The 25,225-nt window shown below is 38.1% G+C and overlaps 1 protein-coding gene across 13 annotated transcripts in view; it reads left to right on the plus strand.

Moving 5' to 3' along the window:
- The window catches only part of EIF4G3 (eukaryotic translation initiation factor 4 gamma 3), a 367,019-nt gene that overhangs the window by 117,780 nt on the left and 224,014 nt on the right, over positions 1-25,225 (plus strand). For all 13 annotated transcript variants that reach the window (XM_082654532.1, XM_082654527.1, XM_082654535.1 and 10 more), the window contains exon 3: positions 7,228-7,356. The gene's annotated coding sequence lies outside the window, so the exon portion shown is untranslated. The remainder of the gene's footprint in view (positions 1-7,227; positions 7,357-25,225) is intronic.

Genomic DNA, 25,225 nt, shown 5'->3' on the forward strand with positions numbered 1-25,225 from the left:
TCAAAAAAAAAAAAAAAAACCCAGGAAGTTCATATTTGGTGATGATCATGAGGTGCCCCTAGAGGCAGATTCACACACTGGCTGCCTGTGTACTTTTTTTTTTAATGCCTGTGTACTTAATCTATAGATGTGCTTTATTTGGCTTGTACAGTGTTTTGGAGGTCAGGAAAATTTCATGTAAAAATCTTTATTTTTAGTTTTTCTTGAAAACTTGGAAGATACTGCATGGCTTATTTGGAATTCCTGAATGGCAGCACTTGGCTACAGCTGAGTGTCTGAGTATCTACTGCCCTATGGGGGATGGGTATTCTGTCCAGTTCTCCATAGTCCCTACTTCCTGTTGCTTAAACCTGGCCATTTTTCCCCCACATCTGTTTCCCACATAGTATTTTCATTGCTCTGGGGTCATGAGAGAATGATCATGTTCAGGAAACTTTAATTTTTAAATTACTATTATTTGAAAATTGTAGTTTATGTATTATAGCCTTTAATTGACCAGAATATTTTTTCAAATCAGGTAATATAGTGCTAAATAAAGCAACTTTAAAAAAAATTATTATTATTTATTTTATTTATTTATTTTTGGCTGTGTGGGGGTCCTCATTGCTGCACGTGGGCTTTCTCTAGTTGCATCGAGCGGCGGCTGCTCTTCATTGCGGTGCATGGGCTTCTCATTGCGGTGGCTTCTCTTGTTGCGGAGCATGAGTTCTAGGGCGCCTGGGCTTCAGTAGTTGTGGTGCACAGACTCAGTAGTTGTGGCTCTTGGGCTCTATAGCGCAGGTTCAGTAGTTGTGGTGCACGGGTTTAGTTGCTCTGCAGCATGTGGGATCTTCCCGGACCAGGGCTCAAACCCGTGTGCCCTGCATTGGCAGACGGATTCTTAACCACTGCGCCAACAAGGAGGCCCTCAACTTTATGCTTACTGACTCATCTTAGTTTCCATGGCCTTTATGGTTTAGCTTTAAACTCTCAAAAGATTCTTCAAGTTACATTTGGTCAGCAACCACAAAGTAGCATTGATTTTATAGGAGATGATTTTAGGTAGAACTCTTTTTTTTTTTTTTTTTTTTTTTGCTGTACGCGGACCTCTCACTGCTGTGGCCTCTCCCGTTGCGGAGCACAGGCTCCGGACGCGCAGGCTCAGTGGCCATGGCTCACAGGCCAAGCCGCACCGCGGCACGTGGGATCTTCCCAGACTGGGGCACGAACCCGTGTACCCCGCATCGGCAGGCGGACTCGCAACCACCGCGCCACCAGGGAGGCCCCTAGGTAGAACTCTTGAATGAAAATTTACTAGCTAGCTGAAGTTTCCACCAAGATAAAAATTTTAGAGGTTTTCTTTTAATTTATTTTCTTTTCAAATTCTTACTCCTTGTAGAACAGCAGTATAACTAGTACCAGTGTAACTAGTATTGTACCCCAGGTCCTAAGTAATTTGCTTGTTTTGGTCTGTAAACTGTTGTAGGGAGTGGAAGAGGATTATAACATTCGTGCATAGAAGTGCATAAAACATAAAAGTAGAGTTTAACAAATAATTTTAAAGCAAAATCTATGTCTCACCCCTCAGGTGTGAAAAAATAAAACATAATGTGGCCTTACCTGATCTTAACTCCTTGTCTTCCCAATATATCTGCCTTAAAAAAAAATTCCTGCTCTTATTTACAGTGTTGCCATCCATTTATGCATTTCTAAATTAGTATAGTCAAGTTTTGTTTGTTTTGGAACATTTTTGGAATCATACTCTGTAGTCTTCTGTGTTCTCTTTCACTCAGTATCATTAATGAGTGTCATTCAAGTTGTGATGTGTCGCTGTAGTTTTAAATTTGATGTCCACATAGGAAAATATTTCATTATTGATCCATTCTCCTGCTAATGAATGGCTGTGTTATTTCCAGTTTTGGGTAGTAAGAACAATGCAACTATGGACATTTTTGTACACGTACCTTGGTGCACATTTTCCTGTTTCTCGCAAATGTATACCTAGGAAGAGCTAGGTTACAGGGTATACTTGTTTTCAACGTTACTAACTAATGCCAAATTCTTTTCCAAAGAGCTTATACCAATTTACATTTCCACCAGCATATGAATGAGAATTCTGGATGCTCTATATTATTGCCAATGCAAAACTATAATATCTATAAAAAGTAAATGTTTCTTGGGCATATAATCTTTTAAACTTAAATACAGGACACACACACACACTGCATACCGCACAATGTTTGATTAATTTTGCTTAAAATGAATATTACATAAAAGACAAAAATATTCTAGCTTTGGAGGTGGTTAAGTAGTTGCCATAATTAGCTACTTTATACTTCTACTCCCAGCCTCCATAATTGAGACGGTACTAATAATAAATAATGGGAAAACATGATTTTTTCCCCTTTACATGAGAACCTCTTGTCACTACCTTCAAAGGACATGGATTATAACAGTATGATCTGAAATGGAATAAGTTAGCCAGAGAGGAGAAGAAACTGTAGCCAGAGACTAGAAAATTCAATAATCATTCATCTAGGAATATTTTGAAAGAAGATATTCAAAGTTTCATGTAATTTTGAATTTTATCCTCAACAACTTCATTAGACCTTGTGCCATTTCCTTGGGATAGGGTTGTGTTACCTACTTATATTTTGTATAATTTCTAATTGAAGATGGTATACCTTTTTCCTGGGCAAAGATAGTAAGCTCTATAGTACACTGAAAGCAAACATGTAGTACATAATGCAGTATGACAGTTGTAATAGGGGGTCTTTTTGAATTAAATAGATCACAGTGAAGGCCAGAGATTTATTGCATGTAGTAGCTTTTTTTGGGAGAATTTTTAAGAATGACATGATTCTCCTATTATTTTGATACAGATTTATTTTCTTTGGTTTGCTTTTATTAGTAGAAACCTCCAAATTTGGGAGGGAATACTCTACTAGAATATACAATACCAAAGGATTCCTGCAATTTGCCTACCTCTTTAGGAACAGCAGAGAATGCATACTTCAGGGATATTTGCCTATGAAGGTTGTTTTTCACTGGTGCTTGCTTTAAGGAAAATTTTAATGTTAGCAGTAGCATGTGCTTTGGCTAAATGCCTTTTCTCCTTTTGTCAAACATCTGTATTTCATGGGGTGATAACAATATTCTAAAAAGTGCACTTAAGCAGTTTTCAGGGAAACATGAACACTAATCTTTTTTTTTTTAAATATTTGTGTATTTATTTTTTTTATCTTTGGCTGTGTCGGGTCTTAGTTGTGGCACGCGGGATCTTCGTCGTGGCATACAGGATCTTTTGTTGCAGCACGCAGGCTCTTCCTTGCGGTGCATGGGCTTCTCTCTAGTTATGTATGGCGCATGGGCTCCAGAGCCTGTGGGCTCTGTAGTTTGTGGCACGAGGGCACTGAACACTAATCTTTATCTGAAATCATTGATTTAGTTATTCTGGTCTTTGTCAGTAGAACATAGAAGAATCTCTTTGTAGTTCTAAAGGGTGTATCTTTTCTTTTTTACTCTTGATTATTTCACATATTCATTTCAATTGGTGGCAGTTCACATCTATGTATTTTTTATGTCTTCAGTTATGTTACTTTATTTTCTCATTATTTGCTATTTTTACCTTTTTTTGCTCTCATATATTTAAGTTCCTAGTTTTTGAGGTAAGATTATTTCTTCAGGGTATGTATTCCAAAATGGAATCATTCTTTGGGTGTGGTTTTAAGGCAGCTGTGATGCATTGCTCTGTAGTTTTGGGGACATGGTAAACGCATTCACAGTATCCTGTCTACGTCCTGTTTCCTTAGTTCCTTGGCAATATTGGGGTGAAGTTTTTTAAAAAAAACTTATTGTGTTATTTGTGATATGCATGTAGTAATATATTTTATTTATTTTTAAATTTTATTGAAGGATAGTTGATTTATAATGTATTAATTTCTGCTGTATAGCAAAGTGATTCAGTTATACATTCTTTTTCGTATTCTTTTCCATTGTGGTTTATCACAGGATATTGAATATGCTTCCCTGTGCCATATAGTAGGACCTTGTTTATCCATTGTATATATAATAATTCACATCTGCTAACCCCAAACTCCTACTCCATCCCTCCCCAACCCCCCTCCCTCTTGGCAACCACAGTCAGTTTATATCTGTGAGTCTGTTTCTCTTTCATAGATATGTTCATTTGTGTTGTATTTTAGGTTCCGCATATAAGTGATATCATATTGTATTTGTCTTTCTCTTTCTGACTTACTTCACTTAGTATGATAGTCTCTAGGTTCGTCCGTGTTGCTGCAAATGGCATTATTTCATTCTTTTTAATGGCTGAGTAATATTCCAGTGTGTGTGTGTGTGTGTGTGTGTGTGTGTGTGTGTGTGTGTGTGTGTGTGTGTACCACATCTTCTTTATTTCCATGTCTTGGCTGTAGTAAATAGTGCTGCTATGAACATAGGGGTGCACGTATTTTTTTGAATTATAGTTTTATCTGGGTATATTCCCAGGAATGGGATTGCTGGATCATATGGCAACTCTATTTTTAGTTTCTGAAGGAACTTACATACTTATTTCCATAGTGGCTGCACCAGTTTACATTCCCAGCAACAGTGTAGGAAGGTTCCCTTTTCTCCACACCCCCTCCAGCATTTGTTATTTGTAGACTTTTTAATGATGACTATTCTGACTGGTGTGAGGTGATACCTCATTGTAGTTTTGGTTTGCATTTCTCTAATAATGAGCAATGTTGAGCATCTTTCCATGTGCCTATGAGCCATCTGTATGTCTTCTTTGGAAAAATGTCTATTTAGGTCTTATGCCCACTTTTCAATTTTTTTTTTTTTTTTTTTTTGGTTATTGAGTTGTATGAGCTGTTTTTATATTTTGGAAATTAAGCCCTTGTTGGTTGCATCATTTGCAAATATTTTCTCCCAGCCTGTAGGTTATCCATTTTGTTTATGGTTTCCTTTGTTGTGCAAAAACTTATAAGTTTGATTATATCCCATTTGTTAATTTTTGCTTTTATTTCTGTTGCCTTTGGTGGACTGACCTAAGAAAACATTGGTACGGTTTATGGCAGAAAATGTTTTGCTTGTGTTCTCTTCTAGGAGTTTTGTGATGTTGTGTCTTATATTTAAGTCTTTAAGCCATTTTGAGTTTATTTTTGTGTATGGTATGAGGGTGTGTTCTAACTTCATTGATTTACATGCAGCTGTTCAACTTTCCAACACCACTCTTGCTAAAGAGACTGTCTTTTCTCCATTGTTATATTCTTGTCCCCTTTGTTGAAGATTAACTGACCATAGGTGTGTGAGTTTATTTCTGGCTCTCTATTCTGTTCCATTCGTCCATATATCTGTTTTTTGTTCCAATACCACACTGTTTTGATTACTGTAGCTTTGTAGTGTTGTCCAAAGTCCCGAGGGTTATGCCTCCTGCTTTGTTCTGTTTCCTCAGGGTTGCTTTGGCACTTCTGGGTCTTTTATGGTTCCATATAAATTTTAGGATTATTTGTTTTAGTTATGTGAAAAGTGTCATGGGTAGTTTGATAGGGATCAAACTAAGTCTGTAGATCACTTTGGGTAGTATGGCCATGTAATAGTATCTTTTAATATTAATTTATTCTTAATAGCAGTTTGAAAAACATTTTTCCATATTATGATTTTTTGCCCTGGGTAAATTTAATCTTTGATTGTTTTATCAGAATGAATTGGAGAATTGACTTGACATTTTATATAGCTAACTTCTTTCACTTTGTTTCATTGTGCAAATTTTTTTCCTAATGTTAAAAATATGTGTCCATTTTGATGCTTTGCTTTAGTAGAATGTCAAAATAATTTATTCTAGAGTGTGTGAAACAAGAATATGAATTTATAAAGCCTTGTTGGTGAGAAATTTGCTTGTAAGAACTCTTCATTTCTGGTTATTAATTTTCTAAAGTAGATGTTTAGATAGCATTCTGACTTGTATCCTTTGAAAAATTGCCCTGATGAGATTTATAAATGCTGTAACATTTCATGGTAAACCTCATGCCCTTTTAAATGTAATTTTCACTCCAAATTGGAAACAAAGTTTTTCAAGGAAATCATAAAGCTATTTAAAAAGCAGGGAAGAAATTAAATACAATTAATTTCAGTTTTAAACTTTGGTCACATTTTAGCATATTCGTGTCTCTTACTAGCCTGTAAGCTTTTGACTGTAGTTAGTTCTCTGTAAGTCCATTTTATTTCAGCTTTGGGAACAGGTAGCTGAGTCTTTAGGCATTTATTTCTGTTTTAGATAGGCATAATGGATTCTAGGGTTAGATTATCAAGGAGTAAACTTTCTTCAGAGCCTCTGACTGATTGATTGAATTCCAGGAAAATCTAATGTCATTTGGAGACCACTTTCATTTCTCCCTGGGTAGAGTTTTTAACTCTATGGTAGAATTCAGAGGATCTAAGAACTTGGGTAAAATAGCTAATTGACTGTTGAACTATATTAGAAAATAAAAATGATAGGAAAAAAAAGAAACGCCTACATGCTTTCTTTTAAGATCTTTGTGTATCTTCTTACAGATCTTTTTAATGTGACATGTATACTTGTGAGTATATTATATATATGCACACATATGTAGATGTAGATACACATATAGAAATATATATACATGTACATGTGCATGTACATGTATATTTAGATGTACTTTTTTAAAAACAAAAATGAGATTATGCTCTATAAGTAACTTTTTTTGGTTCAGGTTTATTGAGGTATAATTTACCTAAAGTAAAATTCACCTTTTTTAGTATACAGTTCTGTTAGTTTTGACAAGCACAAAGAGATGTAATCTGCACTACAGACATGATACAGAACAGTTATGTCATCCCCCCAGAATCTCCCTGTGCCCCTTTCGTAGTTATCCTCTTCCCTTGTAATAATTTATTTCTTTTTCATTCCTTTTACAAAATATCATATAAATGGCATCGTACAGTATGTAGTTTCTAGTCTGACTTTTTTCATTTAGCATAGTTTTTCCTTTAAGATTTTTAGTTTTAGGTATGTTTCAAGAATCTTTTATCGAATGGATGAAAATATTCATGTCTTTTTTTCTAGGAATTTCATTTGTTCAATTTTGAAATTTTAAGCCTTTAGTCAGTCTGGCACTTTAGTATAAAGTGTGAGACAGATACTTCCATATTTAAAAAATTAGCTACTTTGGCAATATTTATGAAGATTGAGTTACTAATACTCTTACTAAATTGATTTCCTCACAGGTAACACAAGTAGCAAGACAGCCGGGACCCCCAACCCCTTCCCCTTACTCAGCACATGAAATAAACAAGGGGCATCCAAATCTAGCGGCAACGCCCCCGGGACATGCATCGTCCCCTGGACTCTCTCAAGTAAGAAAAACCTTTTTTTTCCTAAAAGAAATTTCCATGTCAGAGCTGAATTTCTATTTTTCTTTTTTTTAAAAAATTATTTATTTATTTAGTTATTATTTATTTTTGGTTGCATTGGGTCTTTGTTGCTGTGCCTGGGCTTTCTCTAGTTGTGGCGAGCGGGGGCTACTCTTAATTGCGGTGCGCAGGCTTCTCATTGCGGTGGCTTCTCTTGCTGTGGAGCATGGGCTCTAGGTGCGCGGGCTTCAGTAGTTGTGGCTCACGGGCTCTAGAGCACAGGCTCAGTAGTTGTGGTACATGGGCTTAGTTGCTGCGCGGCATGTGGGATCTTTCCGGACCAGGGCTGGAACCCGTGTCCCCTGCATTGGCAGGCAGGTTCTTAACCACTGTGCCACCAGGGAAGCCCGAATTTCTATTTTTCTAAAGCAAACTTTTAAGCAAACATACAACATTACTTGAAGAGTAATTTCTATTTTCTCTTATACATTTTTTTAGACACACCTCCCATGATAGTGACTACTAACAGTTTTACACATTTCATTTATGGAGTAATTCAAAATAAACTGTCAGTGATATTTAGTTTTCCTTTTTGTTGTTTTAGAAATTAGAGTATGACTCTATAAAGTTCATTAAAAATCTCGTAAAGCACTTGTTTGCCTTTCAATGTGTAATCCGTTAGTCTCCCTTTTCACTTTTTGGTGGAGTGTTGGTGGTTATTTTCTACTTTCGTAAAAGATATGGCTGTCTTTCCCTCTTAGTATTGATAATTTTACAGGGCTTTTTTGTTTGTTTGGTTTTATAAATAGATTATTGGAATTTGTTAGGCTTAAAATTTTGTTGATCTGTTAAAGAATAGTGAACTCCTTAGTTTATTTCCAAGTAACAGGCACAGGAGACACAAACTGTTTTAAGATGTCGCTGTGGGTCCCCTGCATTTTAAGCCATTTCCCAAGAAATCTTTCAGCTTGTACCAACTCACCATTACATGCTTATTTGGTCTTCCTTGTGGTTAAGAGTGGGGTAGAGTTAAGAAGTCTCTTACTGGAATGTAGAGAGAGTCAAGCCAATAACCTTGAACCAAGCTGTTTTGAGATTGTCAGTATTTACATGTAAGAAACATTCCTTTTAATAATAAAAATTAATATTATAACATTTTCAATTTGGGCTTTTATATTTTAGGCCTTTAAGAGCTTGAATAATAAGAGGAAGAATTACTGAAAATAATGCTAAAAGCTGGTGGTTATAAGTGTTGATTAATGATAGTTCAAACTATAGAATGTTTGGAGAAGGAATGTACAACTTGCCAAAGCATGATTGAAATAGCGCTATTCAGGAATATGTAAATTAATTTGGGCTTAGTACTATACTTAAATTCGGTCTAAATCATTCTTGTTTAACTTTGAGTTTTAAAAGTAAAATATGTCAAAATGAATTCTTAATTGTTTAGGATGAGTTTCTAGTGTTGGTTTTCATGGCACTGAACAGAACCACCCACGCTATTAATCAGGTATGTTGGTCTGAGTCTCAGGAGCAAAGAAAAACTGTAGTAAGTTGAATAGGGAAAGTTTAATATAAAGGATTATTAAATATAATAAGGGATTGGAGTACAGAGGGATTGGCTAGTAAGAAAGAGAACTCTAAATGATATAAAAATTACAAATATAAGGAGTAGCTGCTTCTCCTGGGGCCAAGATGGAGTCCCCATGGAAGAGCCTTCTTCTCCACCCTGTTACCAGAGAGTGTGTGGCTGTGGCATAACCTTATAGTAGAGAAGTCATTGTAGTGTCATACCAGTAGAACGTGCTAGAAATCCTTCTTCTGGAATTTGCTGGAAATTCATCTTACGGAGTGTTGAGGAAAGCTGGCTTCTCTAGCACCGGTTCCTTTAGCAAAGAGCTGCTGCAGTGCACAATGGCTACAGGCTCCTTACAGCATCTCTGCCACAGGCACTTCAGATAACCTTGAATCTGCTGGATCACAGGTCCCATGTGGTAGAGCAGCTTGTGTTGCAGCCTAAACTTACTGCAGAGCCTCCTTTTGTTCTTTCCCTCAATCAAAATTAGAAACCTCCCAGATGACTTTGTAGGTAGGTCGAGGTGTATCACACTCATATGTAATGTATGTCCTCTCCAAAATCTAAAAAAGGCCTGTCCAACCTTGTGCCTCTATTTCATGCTACTGTTAGGAGACTGCTCCCCCCACCTTGGGCTGAGATCTGGCATGATGTGGTTCTCTGAATGGTAGAGAAGTTGCTGTGGTGCCACATCAGTGGAACTTACTAGAAATCCACCCTCTGGAACTTTCCAGAATTCTGCCTTCTAAGGTGCTGAGGGAAAACTCTTCACAGGGCTGTTTTTTCTAGGCGGCACTCTGCTGCAGAATGGCTTCAGAGGGTACCAGGGGTAGCTGTTAGTCACTGGGTACTGCTGGCTGCTGCACATTGCAGCAGAATCCTGACACTGAAGAAGCTGCGCCCTGTAGAGCCGCTGGGCACTGGGGAAGTCAGGTTCTGGAGAAGCTGTGTGTTCTGCAGGAGCCTGCTGTGCATGCCCACAGGAACCAGGAAGCAAAACCCTTTCCTCCTGCAATATCTTTACAGTGCCCTCTACTGACAAGCTTTACATTGTGCCAGATCCATTTTCACTGTACTGGCAGACAAGTTGAATTTTGAGCTGAAAGGCAAGCAGTCGATAACTGGCACACAAGGGGAATAGCTTAGTTTTCCATTTCAGATTTTTACTGTTTCCAGTTGTGATTTGACCCTAGCAGTTGGCCCAAAGCCCTTAAGTGTTCTGAAAGACGGTGCTGCTTGCAAATGCATAGTTTGCATTTAAGAAAGGATGATCTAGCAGTGCTCTCAGTTGTCAAGCCCACAAGTGCCTTTCTGTATGCCATTTTATTCGTTTCTTTTAGAAGTCAGAGTACATGAATTCCAGGGAGAAGGGTCACCAAATATTATCTTGCTTCCCTTCGTGGTCTGTTTTGTTGTCATCTTCCTAATCTGATGGATGAACCTAGTAACTCATATCTGATTTATTACCCCCCCTTTTATCCCCTGCCTTTCAGAGACAGCCTTATATGGATTCATTTGTCTCCCAACAATATCTTAACATCTGTTTACAGAGTGAGGAAGTTTTTCTAAATTGGCATACCTGGAAAAATGGGGAGTTCTGTAGGAAACTCAGTCTCCTTAGATTTATATATATTTTTAAATTAATTAATTAATTAATTTTTGGCTGCGTTGGGTCTTTGTTGCTGCGTGTGGGCTTTCTCTAGTTGCGTCGAGTGGGGGCTACTCTTCGTTCAGGTGCGCAGGCTTCTCATTGTGGTGGCTTCTCTTGTTGCGGAGCACGGCCTCTGGGTGCATGGGCTTTGGTAGTTGTGGCACGCGGGCTCAGTAGTTGTGGCTCATGGGCTCTAGAGCGCAGGCTCAGTAGCTGTGGCGCACAGACTTGCTCCGCGGCATGTGGGATCTTCCTGGGCCAGGGCTTGAACCCGTGCCCCCTGCGTTGGCAGGCAGATTCTTAACCACTGCGCCACCAGGGAAGTCCCTCCTTAGGTTTAATAGTTGACATGTTTGTAGATCATTATGGAAAGTAGAACCTTCAAAATAGAGGGAAAAGAATTATAGGCTTGGAGTCAAAACAGACTCCAGGTTCTGGGACTTGGTCTGTCACTTTCTGGTTATATGATGTTGGGTAAATTATTTGATATCTCTAGAACTTGGTTTCTTCTTCTGCTATATAGGAGAGAATTAGAATTGTACCACTCTTTAAGAGGATTGTTATGAAGACTATATAAAATTCTGCCTCAGAACAGGACATGCTAATGCTTTCAATAAGTGACATTTGTTATTTTCGTGCCTACTTGGTTCTCTTCAGGATATTGTGTGTGTGTGTGTGTGTGTGTGTGTGTGTGTGTGTCTAATTTGCTTACCTGTCTGGTATTAGTGTGAAATTTAGAAGCTCTCTCCAGGAGTTTGAGATGTCTACCAGGTCTTTGCTTATCCCTTCCAGGATAAAAGTAGAGGCCAGGCTTGGTCATTTTCTGTTGGAAATAGTGTGGTTTATTCTTACACACAGAACTATTAGATTCAAATCAACTGCAGAAAAGATTAAAGAAACTTCTTTAGCCACATGTCCTTTTTTTAAAAAAAATATTTATTTATTTATGTTTTGGCTGCGTTGGGTCCTCGTTGCTGCGTGCCAGCTTTCTCTGTTTGCGGCGAGCGGGGCTACTCTTCCTTGCGGTGCGCGTGCTCCTCATTGCTGTGGCTTCTCTTGTTGCAGAGCACGGGCTCTAGGCATGCGGGCTTTAGTAGTTGTGACACTCGGGCTCAGTGGTTGTGGCTTGTGGGCTTTAGAGCACAGGCCCAGTAGTTGTGGCGCGCGGGCTTAGTTGCTCCACGGCCTGTGGGATCTTCTCGGACCAGGGCTTGAACCCATGTCCCCTGCATTGGCAGGCGGATTCTTAACCACTGTGCCACCAGGCAAGTCCCATGAAAACATTATGAATTCTATATTTTATACTTAAAATTAGGCAAACTTTGCATTGTTTCATTTTATGTCTTTTAAAAAATACCGCAAGTTTGTTACTTGAATTATCTTAAATTACTTAAGCAAAACAAAAGTGTTTCATGCTTGTTGCTTGATTGTTGGTACACATTTGTTTTAACTCAGTTAATTTTCTCATAATGGAGCTAAATTACAAACTAAGGAGTCCAAACTGGCACTGATTATCAGGTTCAGTGCCTAGTCCTTTTCATTTTTCTCTCGGTATCCCTGTCTAAACTCTTAAGCTATGTTCACAGTAATCATTGAGAAGACATGCTCAGAATAATGCCAAAGAAGTGGAGTGGTACATGTTTTCCACCCACTGTTCTTGTTCATTTGGTTCCTCTCTTTTTCTGAGAGATCAACTTGGTCATGTTAAGTAGTGGACTGAGATGGTGATGGTGTGTGATCCACTGGTTAGACTCTTTATTGTCTCTGGAAATGCTAAGCAAAGGACTTCTTCACTGAGGAGTAGTTATTGATCATGGCACTTATTTTAACATTATTATTTTCATTATTACAAAAGAATATGATTAAACAACTCATGGTCCCTACAATCATTTTACTTTATCCAACTTCCAGACTTCGTTTTCCTTTCAGAGGTCTTGTTTTACTAAGGAAAAATACTCACTATTGCCTCACAGTTGTTGATTGATGGATTGTTTCAGACTTTGCAAACTGCTTTATCTTTCTTATTAAGTTAAACAGTGATTTTATTTACTGCAAGCAAGTTTTTATACTTTTTTTGATTTTTAAAATGTCTTTCATGAAGAAAATAAATTCTGAGTTTGGCAACTCTGACGGTCAGTGTTGCTAACCAGGATAAGTAGAGGAGGCTTTGAAAATGTTTTTCACATTTCATTGTTGAAATAGATGAATGTTGACATTCCTTAAAAAAAAGAAAGCAAAGCAAAATTTATTGTTTTTTATACTTGCCTTCTCCCCCATGGAACATATTATGGCTGTCTAAAGCAGTCTTTGAAGTGACTGGTGTTTGGAAGCTGCATTCATGGCACATAAAGATTTGATGTAGCCTCCAGAAACTGCAGTACTGACTGCATTTAGTTGGTCCTGTTGCCAAATCTTCTGTTTTGTTTTCTTCAGTTGATAATATATGTACGTACTTAAAAATTTATACCTATTGAAAATTTCATCAGTATATAGTGTCATTAAGCAGTTTACAAATTAACATGCCTTTACAAGTGTCATTAGTATAAAAATGAGGCTTATAAAAATTTAAATCATTTATATCTGTGGTTTCATCTAATATATGCTAAATAATTGTGGTAAGCTCTTTTCTCTCATTGTTGAGATTTATCTTAATGTGGTCATATTTGATAGAGAATTTTAGCTCTTTTGTCTTTTTTCTTTATTAACAAAAACAGTTGCAACCATATTTATAAAGTAGGACCCCACCAGATGTTTTCCGAATCTCATCTTTTATGCAGTCTTACAGCTTACCATGAAATATGCCTAAAGGCATGTTTGTTTGATTATGCTTCTCTTTGCATTGCATGTAACTAGAAAAAATTCCCAGTGATTTTCTTTCAAGATATTTGTGGTTAGTTTTTAAGTTTTGTTGTAAGAATGATAGTTAAGTGCAACTATTATTCAGACTTTCCGTACCCTAAAACACCAAGTTTCAGATTCTGTTTGGGAAATCTATAAGACTAGAACCTATATTTTGAAATCTTTAAGTGTGAAGGGTGAAAGTTTTAAAAATGAATTCTACATTAATTCAACACAGTTTTAAAAACCAAAGATGGGACTTCCCTGGTGGCACAGTGGTTAAGAATCCGCCTGCCAGTGCAGGGGCACGGGTTTGATCCCTGGTCCGGGAAGATCCCACATGTCGTGAAGCAGCTAAGCCCGTATGCCACAACTAATGAGCCTGTGCTGTAGAGCCTGTGGGCCACAACTACTGAGCCCGAGTGCCACAACTACTGAAGCCTGCACACCTAGAGCCCATGCTCTGCCACAAGAGAAGCCACCGCAGTGAGAAGCCCATGCACTGCAACGAAGAGTTGCACCCGCTCGCCGCAACTAGAGAAAGCCCATGTGCAGCAACGAAGACCCAATGCAGCCAAAAATTAATTAATTAATCAATAAGTTAATTAAAAAAAGAAAAAGAATTTTCTAAGAACCAATCTGTAAGAACTGAGTGCTTTCACAAGCATTTTTTTCATTGTCTTTGGTGTAAGCTCAGTTTTTTGTTGATGATGTTGTTTATTTTCATCTCAGTTCTGTCAGGGGGAAAAAGGTTTAGGATTTTATCTGTTTCACGTTTAAGGAGTTATTTCCTCTGGACACGTCCTGGGAGGCGCTTCTTGATTTCTCTAGCTACCACTCATCTGTTATAATAGGTAGTGCAAAACCTCTTCCAGAGTTTCCCTTGCAGGTTTACCTCTTTACTTCACTTACTTCCCATAGTTTTAGAAGAGAAACTCATTTCAGCTCCACCAGTCTGTTTTTTACCTAGCTGTGACATGATTTTTCAGATTTTTATGGTTTTGAAAATTGCAGCCTCAGTTCACCTACAGAAATTAGCATGTGCCAGTAAATCAGGGGATGGGAAATAGAACAGAGAATTAGGAAATGGAGTGGTTTGACTATTCAATTCAGAGTGCTTGTGATTTTTCCTGCAAAAATTTATACTCCAGTTGTCTTAGTTAGCTCAGGCTACCAAAACAAAATACCGTAGGCTGAGTGGCTTAAACAACAGACATTTCTCACATTTTTGGATGCTAGGAAGTCCAAGATCAGGTGCTGGCTGACTGATTTGGTTCCTGGTGAGAACTTCCTTCTTGGATTGTAGAAGGCTGCCTTGCCTCCTTACTATGTCCCCATATGGCGGGGGGTGGGGGGGGGCGGGTGGTGGTGGGGGGGGGAGAGAGAGAGAGAGAGAGAGACAAGCAAGCTCTCTGGTGTCTCTTACAAAGGCACTAATTCCATCATGAGGGCCCCACCCCCATGACCTCATCTAAATGTAATTGTCTCCTGAAGTCCAAATACCATCACATTGTGGGGTTAGGGCTCCAGTTTATGAATTTTTTGCAGGGGGCGAGGAGGCACCTCCATCCATAGCACCATTTATGTGATTCAGAGAGCTATGGGGGAAGTGGGCAGATAGGACTACTGGGAGAAAGGTCAGCAGAGGGGATAAGTACCATAGACATGTAGAATAGTGTCCTGAGCTTAATCAGACATATAGGTAAATGTTCTTATCCAGATTAATTGAGGGGGTGGATTCAATTTGCATGGATGTGGGAGAAGGGAGAGGATGAGCTTAATACAGGCTTATTTGTTTTTATCAGTGATCAAATGAGAAAGTTTACTTGAAGTATAAGAAAGCTAGCATCTTTGGGACTTCCCTGGCGGTCCAACGGTTAGGACTACACACTTTCACTGTTGAGGGCTGGGGTTCAATCCCTGGTCAGGGAACTAAGATCCCACAAACCTCACAGCATGCCTCTCCCCCCCTCCCCCCCAAAAAAGAAAGCTAGCATCTTTATAGAACTAAGAGTCTTGAATTTCAGTGACTCCATACTCAGTGAAAAGCAGACAACACACACATCATGTATAATAGCCTTGTGGTAGGTCATCTTAAATTCTGTCAAAGAAGAGTTGAGGAGTTAAGAGTTAAGTTAAGGAGAGTTAAGAGTTAAGGAGATTTAAAACAAGTAGAATTGATTAACTATAAACAAAGAAGATTATAGATTGATTGTTAAGAAAATAAAGTGTTCTAATTTACTTACCAAACTAACAAACTTTTTCCTTAATACATATATTAATTTACTGTCCTTTTTTCCTCAAATTTCCAGTGATGCTGATAATTAAGTAACAGGAAGAGCTTGATCTGATTGTAAAGTTTTCATTGGTTGATGAACCCTCATTTTTTTCCTCTCTGAAGAATGATAAACTCTCAGGCTACCTGAATTCTCTCACTCTTGTATGGTATCTTTACTGTCTGCCAAGTGTTTTGTTCCATAGGTACCTAAGTAGGTGATATGTAGAAGAAAGAATTTATGTTGCCAACATTTTGTTGTATTTCACTGGCAACATAAATCTCCTTTTCAGTTTCCTGTCAGTGATACTCCATTTTCAGGTACTACTCTATATTACTCAAGACTGTTTATTACTTCAAATTTTATTACTCCTCATCACCATTAAAATTGGCCATCTTCTTTTACAGTTTAGCTCCAAAATTTTGACCTGTTTAGTATAGTTGACAACATGACAGCCTAATTAGCTTAGCAGTACAGCTGTTAAAGTATTGTCAGGAAAAAAAAGAAACGGCACTATTTCAAATAGAGGGGCTCTAATACATGAATTTTGTTGAACTAGCTGATTGATTCTCAAAGGGACACTGAAGTAATCCAGAGATTAATAACTACAGGAAGCAGCTAACGTCCCTGGAGCTGAGGGAATGAAAAAGGAGACATGGTGGTGTTGTGAGAACCTAGGAGCTTAGAGGAAGTGTCCTTTAGGGCAGCGGTCCCCAACCTTTTTGGCACTAGGGACCAGTTTCGTGGAAGACAGTTGTTCTATGGACCCGTGTGTGTGTGGGGGGGGGTGAGGGGGATGGTTCAGGTGGTAATGCAAGCGATGGAGAGTGGCAGATGAAGCTTCCCTTGCTCGCAGCTCACCTCCTGCTGTGTGGCCCGGTTCCTAAGAAGCAGCGGACCGGTACCAGTCTGCGGCCCGGGTGTTGGGGACCCCTGTTTTAGGGGATTGTTGGTCAAACTTGTCAGAAGGGAGTTTTACTGCAGCTTGGCCGTCAGAAACTCAGTAGGTGAGAGAGCAAGGTGAAGCTAGTACTTTGAATATCAGGTGTGCACACCTGTCTGCTGCTGGATCTCTAAATGGCTTTCAGAGACTAGAGATCTGAATGGAGTTGGTGTCTGGAGCCATACTGACAGGAGGTGAAAGCACCCTTCTACTTACAGGGTGGATTAGAGCTGAAAGACAATAGGTAAGTAATGGGCACAAATAATGGTAAAAGGTTATATAGTTACCTTAATAATAAAGGATAAGCTAGGACCATAAATCCCATGAATTTAAAAGGAAAAGTAAATGTGGTAAAACAACATTGTTGGTAACTGTAATAATAATGACATTAAATTCCTCTATTAAATAGTCACTCAGTTTGTCAGAAACTGAAATCTAGATATATGCATTTAAACATGACAGAGATTAAAAACAAAAGCAGGGAAACATTAAAAGGAAAATGCTAATAAAAAGAAAGCAGGTATAAGCAGCCTTTAGAAGTCAACATAGAATGCAAGGCAAAAAACTACATGGGAGAGAGAGAATTCCTACAATATAAAATTTTAATTTCTAGAAGATGTAACTTTACAAATTCTTATATACTTAATAATTGGTTCAGAATATGTATAAAGCAAATGTAAACGTTGAAATTGACAAATTCATTATCAGTGTGCGAGATTGACATCTCAGAAAAATGGACAGATTAGTTAGTAACCATATACTAGATCATGGGTTGGCAGACTGTGACCCAAGGGCCAAATCTGACCCCTCTCATGTTTTTGGTAAGTTTTACTAGAATACATCCATACTAATTTATTTATGAAATTCTGCTTTTGTGCTACAATTGACAAGTTGAATAGTTGCTACAGAGTTTATGCCCTACAAAGTCTAAGATATTTTCTGTCTGGACCCTTACAGAATAAATTTGCCGCCCCCTGATGTAGATTAGCAAACTAGAAAGACCAGATAGTAAATATTTTGGGGCCAGATGATCTTTTGCTGCTGCTGCTTCTTTTTTAACCCTTTAAATATGTAAAACCCTTTCTTAGGTGCTAAGGGCCATTCTTTGCCAGCCCCTGATACAGATAAATGACACAGATAGTAAACTTGTTTTTATATAAATATATATTAGCACAAGAATGTATATATATTTCAAATATATGTATGAAAGAGAAATTTTGTACTGAATCAACCAAGATAAAAATAATTGAGGATATCAGTGATTTGAACATCATAATTATCAAACTTTAAAAAAAATAGAGGTGTTTTACCAATTCAAATTAGAGAAACTATTACAAAGGCTGTGAATAATTTGCATGAAATAATAATTAATAAATCTGTTTTAATTTTTTCTCATTCAATTAAGACTATGCTTTTTTTTCAGCTACTCAAGGAGTATTTATAAAATTTAATCATGTTAGGCTACAGAGAAAAATGTTACATTCCAATCATATTTATATTTTTTTCTAAATATACTTCTACAGAATTTAGAGCTTAACAACAAAAGAAAGACAAAATCTAAATTATGTTTAAGTTGAAACTCTACAGAATATAATTGCTGTTTTTAAAAAAGCTTGTCAGATTTATAATTTATTTTAGTTGAACATAATTATTCATAATGTTTTTCATAATCTTAAACATAATGTTGGAGTAAAAATAATAACAAAATCAGTTTATTTGGAAATTTAAAAAAACATTGACAGAGATAAAATAGAAAACATTATCTTTAGAAATGAATGACAAACAGCACTTCGTATCAGAATTTGTGAGATGTGCATAAAGTGTTACTTAGAGGAAAATGTGTAGACTTAAAGGCATATATTAAAAGATAGGAAAAGTTGAAAATAACTGGTGATCTCAATGGAAGAGTGTACCAATGAAAAATTAATCAATCTAAGAAAGAAACGGAAAATTTTATTTGAACCAAAATTCAGGATTACAACCCGGGAACAGCATCTCAGAAGGCTCTGAGAACTGTTCCACCTGTTAGAAGTCAAGGGACAGTTAATATCGTTTTTTTTTTTGCGGTACGCGGGCCTAATATGTTTTTTGAGACAAAGGGCTGGCTGTACATCAAATGCCCTATTACTGACAGTTAAAATAATCCAGAACCTCATCGTGGTGGGTCATGTGACCCCTTACAAGATCAAGAAGGAATGCTGTCTCTTAAGGTATTGTCTTGTTGATGCTAAGAGAATGTTGCTCTTTATGGCTGATGGGAAAGGTTTGGTGATGCAGATACACAATGCACAGTGAGGGGAGAGAGGAGGCCAAAGGGCAGAGAAGATCTTTGGTTTAAATTTCTCGTCTTGCCATAAAAATACGACTTTTTATTTCACAACTGTTATGTTGTAATTTAAGGATTGTAGGTTTTATTTTCAGATGTATATGTAGTGTACCTCGTTCTGATGTTGTTGACTGTAAACAGTAGCTATAAATTGCCACACTGCTTTATCTGTTTTAATACCAGGGATCAAGAGCTTTTATATAGTAGTAACTAACTCTCCTTATAGTATTTCTAGTTTTGAATGGCCAACTTGTGTCTGCTGTCATTCAGAATATGCTCCTTTTGATAACAGCAAACTTGATGATGGTGTCAGGAAATTTGTGTGTGTGTGTGTGTGTGTCTGTCTGTCTGTGTCTGTAAAACATTTGCATGTCATTAGTGATTAGTGATGTTGAGTATCTTTTCATGTGCTTATTGGCAATTTGTATGTATTCTTTGGAGAAAATGTCTGAATCCTTTGCCCATTTTTTTTTTTTAATTTATTTTATTTTTGGCTGCATTGGGTCTTCATTGCTGCGCACAGGCTTTCTCTAGTTGTGGCGAGCGGGGGCTTCTCTTGTTGTGAAGCACGGGCTCTAGGCGCGCAGGCTTCAATAGTTGTGGCACACGGGCTTAGTTGCTCCATGGCATGTGGGATCTTCCTGGACCAGGGCTCGAACCTGTGTCCCCTGCATTGGCAGGCGGATTCTTAACCACTGCGCCACCAGGGAAGCCCCACTCATTTTTTAATTGGATTTTTTTTTTTTTTTGCTGTTGAGTAGTAGGAATTCTTTATACATTCTGGATCTCAATTCCCTAACAGATAAATGATTTGCAAATATTTTCTCTCATCAGTTGCCTTTTCACTCTGTTGATAGTGTCCTTTGCACAAATGTTTTTAATTTTGATGAAGTCTAATTTATGTTTTTTCTCTTGTCCTTGTCTTTGATGACATATTCAAGAAACCGTTGCCAAATCAGCAGTTACTTCTTTACACTAAATGCAGTGCAGACCATTGCATTTCTTCTTAGCTTTTAAAATTTTACACACATGGAGATTTTCAGGAAATGGTAGCATGTTTAGAGAAAATGTATTGAGTTATCAGGAGGACAGGCGTGTTTGGAAGGAACGATGGAAATACTTACTAGTAGGTGACGAACAGCTGCCAATAATAACCCCACTGGAGTGAGAAAAATCACTGGAAGTCCAGCTGCCATGTTCAAAAAGACACTGAAAAATTCCAAGGGCTGTTAAGGGTTCAAAGAATGTATCAAGGTTCACTTTGGGAGTTAGAGAAGTTGAATACAAAAGTGGTGACTCAGAAGCCAGCTGGCTTATTTACATAACCATTTGGCAACCTTTAAGAAGGGAGGGAAGTAGCAAAAGGACAGACAGCTGGCCAACAGGCAAAGAAATAAGTATCAAGGACCTGGAAGGCATTATTCTACTATCTTCTCCTTGATTTTGAGTGATTGTCTCTTAACTTCAGCAGCAATGAAATTAGGAAGTATAAAACCAAAGGAGGAAAAACACTGTTGAAGTGCATATTAGAAAAGGGGACTATAAAACTTTGTATAATTCATAGAGAAGATGAAAGCTATCAGAAAGCTGGATGCATACAAAAGGCATCCTTCACCAAATCTTTGTGTTCTGCTTAGTTTGAATTACTCCAAAAAACCTTAAGGAATATAGGTTTCTTGAAGAATGACCATCCCTAGAGGGTCTTTGAAAAAGACAGTCTCGCACTAGAAGCTATTGCTGTAACAAGCTCTAAAAGTAGATCTAATGCTGTAGGAATCAGATGGACAGATTCTCCTAAAAAATATCAACTCTTGAGTAGATAAGGGACAGTGAGTGTATGAGGATCTTGACTGTTGGAAACATTTAGAAATAATTTTAACTAAAAGCTGTCCTTCCTAATATAACTTGAATTATAACAGTGTGAACTAGTATTTATTGTGTACTCCTATTATCAGATTATGTATTTGAGGATAATATCTTGATGGTAGATTACCTTATAGGTTAGAGTTTTCAGAGCATTTCTCAGTTACTCACTGTACCTATTTTATCATTACAGTAACCCTGTAGATAGATATGATTATCTGCATTTTGTAGATTGGGAATGTTGAGTGTGAAAAGTGAAATGATTTGCTTCATATACTACAGGTAGCAGTGTTGCAGGAAGGGGGACCCCTTCCAGGGCCCCAGCGTGGGCTCTTGTCTAACGTTCGGAAATGAATTGTCCGAGGAGGCACATGTGCTGACAAAGCAAGAGACTTTATTGGAAAGGGGCGCCTGGGCGGAGAGCAGCAGGGTAAGGGAACCCAGGAGGACTGCTCTGCCGCGTGGCTCACAGTCTCAGGTTTTATGGTAATGGGGTTAGTTTCCATGTTGTCTCTGGCCAGTTATCTTGCTTGGCCCATAGTGCGACTCAGGGTCCTTCCTGGTGCTGTGCGCATCTCTCAGCCAAGATAGATTCCAGTGAGAAGGATTCTGGGAGGTTGGTTGTCTGCTCCCTCTTTTGCCCCCTCCTGAATTCTCCCAGTTAGTTTTCAGCTGCAGCACCATGTTCTTTATCAGGACCTCCTTTATGAGACAGCTCAGGCAGGTGGACCTGGCCAAGGCAGGTGGTTTCCATCAGCAGTTCCCTAACAGCACAATTTGTAAAGGATTGAGTCTAGATCTCCAGGTCCCAACTCTTGACATTCTTCCTAGCTTTCTCATAATTCATCATAGTACTTTATTTCAGCTTCGTTTTAGACAAAATAGGCTTTAATAATTTTGGGAATACAGCCACCACTTATAACATTGTTTTTATGAAATAGTATGATGTGACTTTTTAAAAACATTCAACATGAAACATCTTTGGGGGAACATAAATTTGCAAAATTGGGCTTTATAAAAATTCAGCCACACAGTATTTAAACTTCTGGTTCTTAAATGTTGAGACACATGTCTAAATCTGAAATTAAAGAATTAGTGGGAGAGGGACTTCCCTGGTGGCGCAGTGGTTAAGAATCCGCCTGCTGCTGCAGGGGACACAGGTTCAAGCCCTGGTCCGGGAAGATCCCACGTGCCGTGGAGCAACTAAGCCTGTGAGCCACAACTACTGAGCCTGCATTCTAAAGCCCGTGAGCCACAACTACTGAGCCTGCATTCCAGAGCCCGTGAGCCACAACTACTAAAGCCCACGCACCTAGAGCCTGTGCTCCGCAGCAAAGAGAAGCCACCACAATGAGAAGCGCTGCAACGAAGAGTAGCCCCCACTCGCCACAACTAGAGAAAGCCGGCATGCAGCAATGAAGACCCAATGCAGCCAAAAAAAAAAAAACAAAACCAAAAAGGGGAGGAGGAGGTGGTCATAACGGGAGCAGCAGAACCTAGAGTGAAGATTATGCCCAGTGTGACAAATGAGGGGAATGGGAACTCTAGCTGAGGATGTTTTAGATGAGAAGTACAAGAAGAAACTGTCAGGAAACCAGAGAGTAAATAAACGTGAGGCTAATGGGGGGAGGAAAGTTGGAGAAATGATAGTGGTAGTTAGCAGTAGAAGGTACAGGAGATGTGATGAGTAGCAGATATTGACTTTGGAAGCAGAGAACCAGCAGTGCACAGAGTATAGAATACCTTTGGTACCTGGGAATTCAGTGAACCAGGCACTGAATTCTCCTTTAGGCAGGTCAGTACTTTTAGCCCAGTAGCCTTGGGAGAACTGGTACTAGGGTTGGGGAGAGAACTGGCTTTTATTATGCTGTGTAGGGAAGAGCTGAACTTTGAATAGTATAGTTACTATTGTGGGAACACAAGTAGCATGTTAGATCTAGGTATATTGTGAAAGCCATCCTATTATATGAGCCCCTCGTTGTCTTGTGAAAGGCAAAAAACCATAGCGTTTAAATGTCGAACTAAGTGTAAAGAATAGAAGTGGTGGTAAACTTAGTACAGTATTTTTCTGTACTAAGATAACGTCACTGCTTAGAAATGGAAAAGAGATCAGTGGCTCTCAATCCTCACTGCCACTAGAATCTTCTGATGCCTGAGTCCCATTCTCCAGAGGTTCTCTAATTGCTTGGGATGAGGCCTAGGTAATTCTGATGTTGAGAACAGAGCTGTGGAACAGGGAACCCACTGCCTAAGTGAGACTTCCTAGGTCTTCTTTGCTGGAAGTGCTTTTCAGTGAAAGGAGCAGAAAGCATCCCCATTTTTTAGACCACATACAAACATAATGATTTTCTTAACTTAGGGAAAGTGGCTCTGGTGATTGAGAAGCCATTTCTATCTAGTATCTACAGGGAACTGTTAACTTTTTACAGATAATATACTTTACATTACAGTCTGTACTCAAATAGTTTTTACTGTATTGATAATATATACCAGTTAATTTTGAGGATTGAATCAAATTCTCTCCTGACAGGTGTGGTATAATTGACCATTCTAATATAAGCAGAGTATGAGCAGGTGCTTTTGGCTTCAATAGATCAAATCTTTCTGGATTTAAAGCTGCAGTACAGTGTTTTTCAAATTTTTTAAGACAGTAAGAATTTATTCTCCCATGTACAGTGCCTGAATGTAAGAAACTTCCTAAATCTTTGGGATGGAAATGGCTCTAAATGAAATTTTCTAAAAGTGTAACTTTGTGGCTGTTTGCAGTGCTTTATTTGGGTAAACAGAAGTTTTTGTCTGGCTGGTGCTCTTAACTGTTTTGTATACTTCAGTAGAGGTTTATTTTACTGGTACAAGCGTAACTAAACAAGAGCCAAATACTCTATTGTTACATCCTTCGAGAGCTTGTTCTAAGGAAGGCTTATGTTGAGGAGGGGTCTGTGAATCTTTTCTCAATGGTACTGTTATCATGAATTAAATAATTAAGATTCAATTCCGAAGCCAGAAAAAGTCTTTTGTGGATATTGTGGCAGGGATTTAGATTTTTAAAAACCAGTTCAGTACTCTATTGATACAGAATTTATTGCCTTTTCTGGCAGGTGATCTCATTTTCTGGTCTGAATTTTATCATAATGTAATCCACAAATAAACTTTTGTTTTTAAGAAAAAGTTTATTTGGTTGCGCTGGGTATTGCAGCAGGTGGGCTCTTTAGTTGTGGCTCGCAGGCTCCTTAGTTGTGACATGTGAACTCTTAGTTGCGGCATGCATGTGACTCTAGTTCCCTGACCAGGGATCGAACCCAGGCCTCCTGCATTGGGAGCGTGGAGTCTGAACCATTGCGCCACCAGGGAAGTCCCCACAAATAAGCTTTTTTATAGAGTCATGGTGGTGGTTAGGTACAAAGAAATACTGTCCCTGGTATTTAAAGAAATGTAATGTGAGATGTTAAGGTTCATTTTTGTATTAAATATTTCATTTTACAGAGTATGATGTGAAATCAGTTTACTTGTCAAAATTGTCTCATTTTAAAATTCTGTTTATTATGGTAAATATTTCTAGAGTTGGATTGAAGAAAGAGTGGCCTGACAAGTACGGCTATTGAGATGGGTGATGAGTGACATTAAAGTGCACTCCAGCTCTTATAGGGTAGTGCTCATTAAATATCTGTTTTTGAGGTAACAAAGAGTAAGAGTAATTGGATGGTCCTAATGCAGAATAAAACACATATTATGACTTAATGAATGGTTGAGTTGCCTAAAACATTCTTTTAAAAAAGTCCAAAGCCATAATTATGTAAGAGCAGTATTTGTGTTAGATAACATTTAAAATACAGCCCTTTTAATTTTCTAGCAGCCATGTTTCTGGGGCTGAAAAGAGATTCCTTTCAGAAATGAATAATGTCTCTTTGGGAGTACATCTTGAAGAGGCCTTGAGAACAGCCCAGCAATTGAACTGTGATAAAGTACCAAAAAATATTTTCTGTTCATCTACCTTAAAACAGAGATTGATCATATAGTCTTCACTTTTTTTTTTTGAGGAAGAGTTCCACTCCCACATCCAAAATATAAGCCGTGGAAAAGAATTCTTAGTTTGCTAGAGTACAAAGGCTGCATTATCGAAAGTGAAGTTTCTTTTTAAAAAGAGAGACCTGGCTGTGACTCCCAGTTCTACCAGTTATTAATTATGAGATCTTGGTAAGTTAAACCTCCTTCCAAGTGGAATTTTGCCATCTAAGTGGAAATAACAATACCTACATCACAGGATGGTATGAGGATTAAATCAAAAAACAGATGCAAAGGCCCTGGCACATGCTGGATGCTTAATAAATGTCCATTGCTTTTCCTATGCTACAGTAGCTTTGCAATATCTACCTTTTTTTAAAAAAAAATTTATTTGTTT

This window comes from Grampus griseus (genome assembly GCF_964374135.1).
Source record: "Grampus griseus genome assembly, chromosome: 1".
Classification (NCBI taxonomy): Eukaryota; Metazoa; Chordata; class Mammalia; order Artiodactyla; family Delphinidae; genus Grampus; species Grampus griseus.